Source organism: Rhea pennata, chromosome 3, assembly GCF_028389875.1.
Source record: "Rhea pennata isolate bPtePen1 chromosome 3, bPtePen1.pri, whole genome shotgun sequence".
In the NCBI taxonomy this organism is placed as follows: Eukaryota; Metazoa; Chordata; class Aves; order Rheiformes; family Rheidae; genus Rhea; species Rhea pennata.
This window is the reverse complement of record NC_084665.1, coordinates 12286023-12298082: the sequence shown is the minus strand read 5'-3', so window position 1 is coordinate 12298082 and position 12060 is coordinate 12286023. Positions and strand designations below refer to the sequence as shown.

The 12060-nt window shown below is 36.2% G+C and overlaps 1 protein-coding gene across 5 annotated transcripts in view; it reads right to left on the bottom strand.

The window, feature by feature from the left end:
* Positions 1-12060, bottom strand: part of DISP1 (dispatched RND transporter family member 1) — an 87260-nt gene that overhangs the window by 66859 nt on the left and 8341 nt on the right. For 4 of the 5 annotated variants that reach the window (XM_062571570.1, XM_062571572.1, XM_062571571.1 and 1 more), the window contains one exon: positions 11559-11723. The exons of the other annotated variant lie outside the window; for it this stretch is intronic. The gene's annotated coding sequence lies outside the window, so the exon portion shown is untranslated. The remainder of the gene's footprint in view (positions 1-11558; positions 11724-12060) is intronic. 5 annotated transcript variants of the gene reach the window in all.

Genomic DNA, 12060 nt, shown 5'->3' with positions numbered 1-12060 from the left:
TTCTCCAACATTTATCAAGTTATGATAAGCCATTAGCAACAGCACTGAAACCTGCTTATTTATGGACTAGAAAAACATTTATGCTGTCTGTGAGCTCATGAAGTAACTTTGCTCTTGTACACACCCTGTAACTAGAGTATCATTTACTGTTTTATACACAACTGCAGACACTTCCATTTCTATGACCAAAATACGGAAAAGATAGTACTGAATCAACCCATGAGATTTCCCACAATCTTCAGTAATGAAGAAACATCAGATGCTTCAGGGAAAAGTATATGCTGCCACATGATGGACATCTCTGTGGGGAATATTTTACCTAGTCCTCAGAAGTTATTATAGCCTCATCGTACTTTTATGTGTCAGCTATTGCAAAAAAATGATAAATTTAAGTTTACATTTTGGTCTAATCTCATTATGTACCTAATATGCCTCAGTATCTTCTAGGAGTCAGGTCCCTAAGTTCCATATGGTGTAGTCTTCACTGCATGAGAAAAGTTTCACGTTTTGAGTTCAGATACAACGGAGGCCCTATCTATTTCGCAAACATATAGCCAAACGTTCTAGATTTCAGGATTTTTCCCTATCACAGGGCTGCTTCACAATTAAATGATTACGACTGTCATGCCATACATGAAGAACACATAGATACACCAACACAGATGGGTGCAGTCATGCTCTTGTGCTCCAAGCCAGACGCAAATCCTTCTGATGTTTCGGCAGAGCAGTGAATCTGCAGAAACGTCAACTTCCATAAGACAGTAACTGTAAAATGAAGATGCATCCTTAAAGGGGCAGTGCCTCAAAAGCACTCCCGAATCACTTGCCTTCTACATTTCCAAGTAAAACATACTACATGGAAGCTCTACGTTACTATGTACCTCCAGAGTTTGTATCAGAAGAATGAAGTTCACAGACTCGCAGGATTACAAAACAGCTAAGGTTGGAAGTGACCTGTGGAAACCACCTTGGCCAACTGCCCTGCGCAAAGCAGTCAGATAGAACTGTTCAGTTTAGAAAAACTCCAAGGCTGGAGACTCCACGGTCTCTCCAAGCAACCTGTTCCAGTGCTTGATAACCCTAATAGTAAAAAAGGTTTCTCTAATATTTAAGTAGAATTTCTTGTATTTCAATTTCTTGTCCTTTCCCTGGACTAGGATGCAAACAGCAAGAGAGCCAAGAATGAAAACTACTACTCAGAAAGAGTTACCATGCACACGAAGCTGTGAGAGAGAAAAAGATTTCTCTAATCTTTAGGTACTATAATCATGCTTTGCTTGGAAACATAGATGGTAACTATTAAGGCACTATGCCTTTAAGGATATTTCTTCTTCAGTTCACTGGGTATTTTGAGCATAGGCAGCACAAAAGCATATATATTCAAGTTTTATTCCATGCTCTGTCATCTAAATAAATGTTTTCTATTTTTATAGACAAACTGTGCCATTATCTTAGCCCAGAAAGTTGTATTTCTCCTTTTGCCAAATGAAAAATTATTTCATTCTAAATTTCAAGTGAATGTTCCTACAAGAGTCATATCAAAATAATGAAGCAAATTAAAGAAGAAATCAAAAAAAAAAAAAAAAAAAAAAAAAAAAAAGAAGAACAAATTCAACTAATCCATGATTCACATGGAAATTAGCTTGCTTCCAAGAATATGCTTAATGTCCATTAGGTACTGATACAACCTTAAAGGTATAGCCTCCCTTAATGCAGAACCTCATTTTCCATAGTTTCCACTGAACTGTGCACAACTTCTCACCTAAAACAACTTCTCTCCTACCCAGCTGATGGACAAGGATATTCATTGTTTTGACCTCTGCAGCAGGATGCACTTACGTTAGTACTAACACATTAAATCGTTAACTGCTTTATAATCCAGTCATTGCCTGGTTGGATATGACACTAACTAAAAGAAAGACAATGAAATTAAAAGATTCAGTGAAAAGAATCCTCATCTACTTACTCATCTTTTAAATGTTTCATCCAACTTTTCTGCTCCCACTTCTTTAGAGATTAGAGATACTGATGGCTTATAAGATCAGCTCTTATTTAATGAGTCAATTACTGCCCTGATAACATACATCTTCAGCGCAGCTGCCACTTGAGACCTCTTCATCTTTGTTCTTGATATTTCTGGGGACTTGAGCTCTTGATTTTGATTCCTCAGGTCCTTCTCTCATCAAAGCAAGGTTCTTGCCAGTGCTGCAGCTTCTTTAGCTAAGCCCTTCCTTCTATTCCTCTTCTTTGCCAGCATTAAGAATCTGATTCTTCTTCTGAATCTCTGAATTTCTGTCTAACTTCCATCCTAACTCTCTTGCCATTCTATAGCAATACTTTCCCAGAAAGCAAGCAAGCAGCAAGATGGAACAAGTCAAATTCAGCACAGCCATTTATATATTCTTTAAATGCCTTCCTCTTTAGTGAAGATGTGTTTTCTATCATTATTCACCTCGGACATCCAATATACTTTATTTGTTCTCCCTAAACTTGCTTTTTCTTCAACTTTTTAACACTGTACTTTGTTTTAACATTCTGATAATGTGAATAGACCTGAGACAGAGATGGCAGAGGAGTGAGCACTAATAATAGTAAGTAGGATGAAAGACGTTGAGTCATGATTTTAGTAAGACCTGTCAGGATGCCTAGTACTTGGGAAGAATAATGCCCTTGCAACCACAAGGGAACAGAGTAACTGCGAAGAAAGTGCAAGATGTGAACAAACTGGTACAGTAAAGAAGTACTGGTCACCTCTCTCCTTATCAATCATCCTTTTCATGCCCTAGGGTAGATCTGATGCTGCTTTTTATGTTAGTACTAGCACTGCATTTTAATACTTATATTTAGTACCAAGATTATGATGCTATAAAACAGAGATAAATATCAACTAAATTTTCTGGAGAAATTAGGTTCTAAATCTAACCAATTTTGAAAAATAGTAATTTCAAAAACTCCAACCACTATTAGAATGGGAGCAGCTAGGGAAAACAAACCCTGGCTGATGCTGTTTCAGGCACCTTATCAGTTATAGGTTCTTTATGATTTCTAGCACTTCATGATCACAAAATGAAGTTAACTTTTTATGTTGATTCATGACAAAATACATCCTCTCTTTCAGTATTCAAAATCTACCTATTTTTTACAACAGTACACAACTACTAGTAGCAAAAATCTTCAGCTCAGGCAAGGTATTTTTAGTTTTGCCCCTGCATGTAGTTATTGATGACAAGATAACAGAGGCAAAGATTACTATTATTATACTGTCTAGCATTAACCTGTCTAAAGGTGCTTAGTAACCATGCATTTGGATCTGTTTCATTATTTCCATACACAGAATGTGAAGGTGCAAGCGTACAATGCTTTCAGCACTGTAGATCTCTACTCATTTAATTAACACTGTTTCAGAACTGTAGTCATTCTCTTTAGGCTTTAACAGAAGGGACAAAATTGAGTTAGACTGTCTCAACTGTAAAACTACAAAGAAAACAAACCCTCCCAAACACAGCACCCTTAAGCCAGAAGGGAAAGAGGAGAAAAGGAAGGAGTAGCTGACTCTCAGACTCTTGCAACAAGAGTAGAAACTGCATTATTTCACATTTCTGAAAATGTTTAACTGAGGCATTCAAATAAAATTTCTATGATATATACTGCACAGAATCTGCTCTAAAGTGACAGACCATCACTTTATTACTTTGTGTAAAGTTTATGTGGTAAAATGCCATATTCCCATATAAAACTTACTAAAAGGAGGTACAGAATCCTTAGAAAGCCAATGAAGAAAAGTATATATTGTACTTCAGGTATCGTAAATTGAAATAATAGAACAGATATGTAATAATAAAATAGTTGCAAAAAGATCCCACAATAAGTTGATTTAAGCTCAGCTTGGCTGTACCTGTCCCACATAAAAACATACATAAAAGGCAAGCATGTAAAAATCAATTATAAACATGTAACTTGCAAAAGCAGCATGAAAATCTCAAGAGCTACCCAGACTTTCAGCCACTCTCAGACCACTGCTTCTTATTTCTGATAGGTGATTTCTATAGGAATATTTTGTTTTAGTCAAGTTACAGCTAAATCACTTTACTAAGGTTATATTGCACAGGTGAACCCAGCAACCCCTCCGCCTATTTGGACAGACAATTCTGTAATTCCCCGATGAGTATTTTCATCCTAGGAGAAGTGGTAGCTTACAATGGCTCAAACCACTACCAATTTCTAATGGCCTAAATGAAGCAATCTGGTCTTATTCCAAATGTTATTGAGCCCAAAGTCATACGAAGGAAAAGATACAAGCAGCAAAACCTAAAATTAAAAGCCACTACTAGCAGTCTCTGTATTTAGGTCAAGTAACAGAAGAAACTAATTTGGACATGAAAAAGCAGTGTCTGGATACCTGATTTACTCCTGATCACTAGGAGTGTTTCAACAGCTTCAAAAGGTTGTTCATGAAACATTATTTTGACTACAATGTGATACAGAATAATCAAAAAACAGTTTGAACAGTCAGTTTTTACCATGAATATAAAGCTGTGGATGAATATTTTATTTGTAGACCAAGTCTATGTGCTAGCTCTTTAGCAAATTTTAATTGTCACTGTCTCCTAAGACCACTTCAAGTGTTTTCCCAGTGTTTTTCAAATTAGATTTTGTAACATACATATAGGTTCTTTTCTTAAAAGCAGGATCCCATTTTGTGCAAGTTCAATTTAAAACATTCAAAATTCATCCAAAAAATAACACACATTTTTGTAGGTAGCTAATTTCTTAATACAAATACATAAGCTCAAAATCGTATCTCTTATCAAAGAACTGTAACAGCGCTTTAACAAAGCAGAAGTTGTATTGCAGTACGAGTACTGTCACTGCCTCCTTCTAGCAAATGATTTCATTTCACCAGCGCAAATTTTATCATAATTATTTTCCACTGCTTCTACTCTCTCAAAGCATTCCTGTATCATAATGTTATAGAATATAAATTTTCACACTTCAGAAACCCAACATCTTGTTTGGAAATAGCCTTGAAAAACTGGCATATGGCCAACTTGCAACTGATACTACAGTTTAAATGCCTTCCTAGCAAAGTTGCACAAACTTCAAAATACTCTGGGATCAGTCATTAAAATGTTTTTGTTTCAGTTACAACACTAATGAAAACCAAATGTCTAAATTTATTTTAGCTAGCTTAATGGTCTAGGGACTTCACTGAAGAGAAAGGTCTGAATCAACCCCCCAGCTGAATCGTCAGTACAACATTTCAGAGAGATGGGGCTAATACCTGGAAAAGATTTAATTATAAGAGTTTCAGCCACAGATTTAATTAAGAAGGCCTAATTAATTGTCTCAATTTGTCTTCAACTACTATTTGCTGAAACTATGTGCTTCTAGCTGCAAGTTTTCCCGATTCCATTTGTGAACAGATTCCAGATCCAAAACTAATGCTACGCTACAAAATCAGCTATTGCAAACGGGATGATTTTACCTGTCCAAATTAGGTGCACAATAACTAACCTTGTTCAAAGTCTATGCTTTCCTGAAGTGTTTGCTTGTAAAACAGACAGAAAGACTTCATGTAAGCATATCTCTGGGTTAATATACATGCCTCATTCAGAACACAGGAGTATTCTGGGTGGGAAATTCAGAATCCAAAATGCAACACTTTGCACAAAGCTGCCTTTCAGCTAAGAGCCATGACATGCTGCTGCCCGTTTAATCCATATCCTCTACAACTAGGTCAGCAATTCTATGCCGGTTTTGTACATGCTTGAAAATTTATATTTTTTTTTCCCGAAAATACATTTTAGAAAGCCTTGTACATTCTTCTCTACAGCAAACAATATCAGGGTTCTGTTAAAACAAAATCAACACAAGCTGATATAAGTATCTACATTTTCATTTACAGCATTGTTGACTACCATCCATACCAAGATATTGAGAGCATGCACCACCTGTTTCCAACTAGCTTCAAACTGTTTAACTACACAATTAGTGACAGCTGCTAAAAAGTCCAAAATATCAGGGAAAAAAAATAAAAGTTTAACAACTGCTATATAGCATTGATGTAAGCCAGAGTCTTTTGCTAAATATGAGGCATTATAATACATACAATACTCTAAACATGTATATTCACATTTCACAGTGTTCTTTCAAAAGTTAAGTTTATCTGCAAGAATGCCAGAGTGAATGCGTAATGAGTATTTGTAGGACAGCAGAACAAGCGTATTTTCTGCATAATTCTAGAATGTTACATATTTAAGAAATTCCTGGAAGGGAATTTCCAAATACTCATCCCTACATGTAGAGCCACACTTACTATTTATTCAAGAACTTGTACAACAAACACTTAGAAGATTTAAGACAAAAAAGAGAGACTAGAGGATATATTTTACTTAAGAGGCAATATCAAGCACGCCTATCCCAATCCAAAAAGAAAAGCTAAGATTCAGTCATGTGACATTTAATTGGTTATTCCCTAAAACAAGTAAAATCTGATCTCGAGCGAGAAATAAAAGGTTTTATGTCATTGATCATAGGGTAAGCAGGCTTTAAAACACCAATTACCACTTTACTTGAAACTGCAGTTTCCTTATTAACATTGACATTCTCATCATGCTTTCAAAAGCACGTGCAAGTCTCCTCTTTTCTAGCATACCAGTCTTTCTAGCATACGAAAACACTGAAATAAGCATATAAAAAATTATTCTTTTCAGAGTAATATCATCACATGCTTACAGTGATTCAATTACTCTTCTGTATTTCAGAGGTTCTTCTTATGAAAACTAGAAGATAGAATCCTAGCACTAAAAACCTATTAAACCTATTGCTTTAGGCCTGTAAAGTGAATCTATTAAACAATACTGAAATTCAACTACATGTTAATTATTCCTTCATAGAAAAGTGATCACGTCAAAAGGAGATTAACGGAGAAATGATAATATTGACGAACTGAATCTCATAAATTCAGAATATTAAGACTGACTTTTATAGAGAAGAATAAAATGATACATGTTAAACCTTCCCCATTGAAGCAGAACAGTCTAACACTTCCCATAGATACTGCATTCTTGTTTTAATACCTCATCTACTTGGGTACTAGTTTAAAACACACCTCAGGTCACATGAACTGTTCCATAACAGTAATCCAGAGACAGGTACCACTCGAGAACAAGCTGGCGACAACTTCCTTCAAATCAATATGCCCACAGGAGCGATCATTTCATTCAAAATAATAGTATTTCACTATAGTCTTCCCCCATTGTTCTTAGCATTTGAGACTTTTCCACTGCACGTAAAGAGAAATCATTTAAATAGAGAATCTTTTTTATGTACAACAAAATACTGATGACTTTTTTTTTTGCTGTTAGCCAACTCATTTTTAAGCTGCTTTTAGCAAGCCTAAAGGGAACATTACCTCCATGAACATTTGGGCTCTTTGCGGCTGTTCGCTTCAGCTCTGGAAGCTAGCTGTTTGGCCTACAAGGCCTGATGAAAAATGAGGGAATTCAGCAGATGTTGGCAGCTGTTTTTGTTTTCTTCCCCCTGTCCGTACTCTGAGTGGCTTTACCCACTATAGTACCATAAATTTCTTTGCATATGTAGTGGTATAGGACAAAGTCACTGCCATCATGCCCAAGGAGTTCCAGAATTAAGTTTATCTTGACATGCACAAAAGGCTCAGTTTTACCAAGAGAACTTCTGCTGTTAGATACATGTTTTTCTTCCTTGGACATCTTTCACCTTCCATGGAAGTCCATCTCTTCACTCTTTTCCCATTCCTTTGCTTCTTGACTTTTGGCTTCCTCTCTGACAAGGAAGCTAAGCATGTGTCCAGTAGCAGTTAGCAGCCCTGTCCTTAAGGGCTGCACATCTTCGAAGAATGAGGCATTAGCAGTACTTAGTCTACCTGTTTATATCCTAGTGCAATAAAGACAGTGTTCATTTTCTTTAGCTTTGAAACATGCCTCTCTCCATGTCTCCTCTTACGCATGACCTAGGAGAAGAATCAGTTAACATCTGACTTCTCCTTTAATTCTACACTTTCCTTAGTGGTTACTTAACAGCAGGGTCTGGCATGCTCTGTGGGTAGTTTGCATAGGTTTGAAAGTCAGCAGTCTGTTCTGAATCAGGATTTAAGGGGTTGCACGCTCAAATTCATCTATTTGTGTGATCCTTGCTTTGGAAAAAGAACAGTAAGAAAGCAGTGAGGAAGGGGAAAGCAGATGGTTTTAAAAGTCAAAAGAACAGACCAGAAATACTTTGAGTGTCGCATTATACAAGTAGCCTCTCCCAGGCTGATGGTCTATGTATGGGTAGTCTTTTTTTTTTTTTTTTTTTTTTTTTTGCCTTTTCTTTATTATTATTATTATTTTATTGTTACAGCAGCCAGACAAAACTCAATATTTTCCTCAGATCATAGGGAATCTAGGACCTTTCCTTGCTTCATGAAGATAAATGAAATAGCAGGTTTTTTGCAGCTATGCTGCACTACCCAGTTCTTGGGACTGCAATAATGCATGTATATTGTTCTCACATTTAAATGCTGATACATAACAGTATTAACAGATTAACATGATGCCGAAGTACTACAGGGCACACAAAACAATCAGGCTTACTTCCCTGCCAAGAAAGAAAAGCAATCCAGAAATGTACCTGAAGACTAACAAACCAGTGCAAAAAAAGATGTACATAGAGACTCATCTGTATCAATACATTCCAAAGTGCACTTAATCTATTTGCAATGTAGCAAGTAAAATTTATGTTCACTGGCCAGTTGAATTCCCAGTAAGAAAAGCATCATTTGGATGCAGAACATGAATTTGAAAAGTTATCATGAACCTTCTCTACCTCATTCCTCTGTAAACAAACATTAAGAACCTGACATATCCATGGCAACTTGTGCTGTGGAAACCAAACCTAAACATAACCTTTTTTAAAAGTGATGTCAGTTCTTTCAAATAGAATTCACTGAGGGAACTATAAACCCTGTAGAGTGACACTAATAATAAATTTAAATGTAAACTTCAGTGGAGACCTAACCTAAAAAACACACACCTGGAAAAAGAAGCCCATGGGGATTCCAGTCTGCACCAGACTGAAAGAGGTATTTCATTGCCCTCAAGACCCCACATCATATCTCACTGTTTAGCACTTACAGTTTGTTAAAACAGAATTGTATGGCCCCCAGCCTTCTATGCATAGGAATGTTGTATTGCTACAACAATCCTGAAAGTCACCTCAGTTTGGACTGATACAACCTCCCCTCCTAGAAAAGGGAGGCAGGACAACACAACTGTGATTCTTCTGATAACATTTAAATTCTGCAAGCTTTACTACAAGGTAACTTTATAAATTTTGAATAGATCCAAGCAACTGTACTACATCTGAAGTCTTTGAGAAAGAAGCTATCCTCAGCAGCAGTTAGGAGGGAAGGAGGAGAAAAGGCTGCATTTTCACATGCAGCAAACAGTTAAGTGGAAAAATGTACATGATGGTAAATTCCACTGTGGTAGGTATTTTTAAGCTACCCTTTAAGGTATTAGCTTTTAATGCAGAAAAAAAGATGAGTGTCTTAAGAGTTTCTATCTCTGTAGCTATTGATAAAAACTGATAGTTACAGCATTAAGTGCTGCTTGTGGAAAACAAGGAAAGCAATTAAATATGCCCTTCAGCAAATCATAAATCAGTATCATATTAAAAAAAATGCTGACAGCTCCGTCTCCTAGGCCTGAGTTCCAGCTACCAGGCTACATTGCCTCTTATTTCTGCATCTTAATTGCTAGTTTCAACAAACAGGACATGCAAGATAAAAGCTGGTATCTGCTAATGAGTGGATGTTTTATTTCATATCTTAATTCTAAATTACAGTAATGAGAAGAGCAGTCTGCAATCTCAGATTTTGATACCAAATTTGCATGGTTTGATGACTGCGATTTCTCCCTTGCACCCAAAGCAATTTTATGTGATACTGGGGAAGAAAGAAGATTCTGGAATTTTATAGATGCCAGTATACACTTAGCTATAAAGTAGAAGCACAACAGAAAGCTTAGGTTAGAAGGCTTATAAAAGTATTTTTCTGTCTGGTATGAAATATTACTTTTCCCTGAAGAGAAGGGAGTGGGAGTGGAAATGAGGGTGTATGGATGTGCTACTTTGATAGAAACAATATCACACAAAAAAATATAATGATTAGCATGAAACTGGTGCTATTACCCAAAATGATATCTTTTTAAATTTGTATGCTCTGGCTTTCTTTGTACTGTGAAATTCTTCTAGGATTTTCTCATCCTAGAAAATAATGGTTGGAAAGCAGCTCAATAATTCAGCTAATCCACCTGCTCAGAACTAGATTAAAAAAGCATGGTCCAGATGTTGTTAATCTGTTCTTTAAAAAAAAAAAAAAGCACTCTGAAAAATAGAAATCCCACAAGCTTCCTAAGCAATTTTATTTGAGCAGTTCACTTTTTTTCTAGTGAGTATTTACATAATCTCTGTGGCCATTTAAACCCATTACTGCTGGTCCTATCTTTAGGGTGGCTATGGTGAACAACACTTTCCTCTTCTTGCATCTTGCCTGAAGACAATTCTTCCTTCTTCTTGTAGTCTTTTGTTCTTTAAAAGAAACTATTCTGATTTTTGGTGGGGGAAAAAAAAATTTTCAAAGACTTTGTTCTCTTTATTTTCCTCTATACGCTCTCCAGCCATTCTACTTTTTCTTGAGGTGGAATGTCTAAACCTATAGTGAAGGACTGTCATACAATTTATACAAAGGTGTAAGCAGGATAACTTTCTATATCTGACCTGTTTGCAACACTAAGGTAATAAATCAGACGCAATTCTGTAAACCACCACCAGATCCTTTGCACAAAGTTCCTTCTGCTCCCCTATTGCTACTTGTATGACTGATTACCATTAAATGGAGGATCTTGGGTCTTGCCCTCATTTGAAACATACTTTTCCTTAGACTCCATCTCCAGTGTGTTTAAATTGTTCTGAACCCTACCCATGTTTTCCAACATGCTTGCAGCAATTCCCAGCTCGGCACCATCTGCTGCTAATATTGTATAGCCTTAACTTTTCACTTAAGTCGAAATTAGTGACAGAACCCTGCAGAGACTCTTCAGTCTAGACATCCTTCTGGTTTGACAGTGATCCATGAAACTACTTTACATTTTCCACCAACTTTACGGTATTTAGAGAAACATTTTCCTTGCATTTTACAAGGATTGTATCATTAGATTTGCCTCATTAAAACAAAGACATATCTGTTTCCCCAAAAGCCACGAGACTTGATACCATGTCATAAACAGAGATTTGACTGCTTGTCAATTTGGTTTTCAAAAAATCCACATTGGCCTTTTTTACTATCGTGGTATTTTTTCCCCTCTAAGAGCTTACAAAATAGTTCATACTTGTTACAACCTTTTTGCAAATGGTCTCTAGCTTTCCACTGGTTCTTATCTGACCCCTTTAGATACAGGTAATGTCTTAGATTATCCTACCACCACTTTTCTTTTCTTAAAAAAGAAAAAAAAACAAAACCAAAAAACACACTTTACCTGACTACACAAAAATTAAGAGTGGTTCTGAGATTAAGAACCAGCTGAAGCAAAAAAGCTGTAGTTGAATTTCATCTGCTTTTCAGATTAACACTTCTGTAAGTATTCCTTATTATTTTCCTCTTCTAAGGAGAGTTTTGGTGTCAGCTGTAATTGCAGTTTATCCTGCAATAAAGATAAGTCAAACAAGTAACACGTTAAACATTGGTTTTCTCAGCATCACCTATCACACCTTTACTCGGTAGCAAGACAACTCCTTATTTTTCTTACTGCTAGATAAACTATTCTAGAAGTACACTATCTTATGCTTTTAATACTCAATGCATCATCATAGGCTTCCTACAGTTCAAATATGGCAAACAGATACAAAGACAGACAAGGGCCCACATTAAAAAAAGCCCTCTGGACTGAGCCCCATTAACGTACACAGTTTACTGTTACATGTTGTACAGTATGATGTCTTTGTATCATGTATTTCTATAAGCATATCAGTCTTTTAATT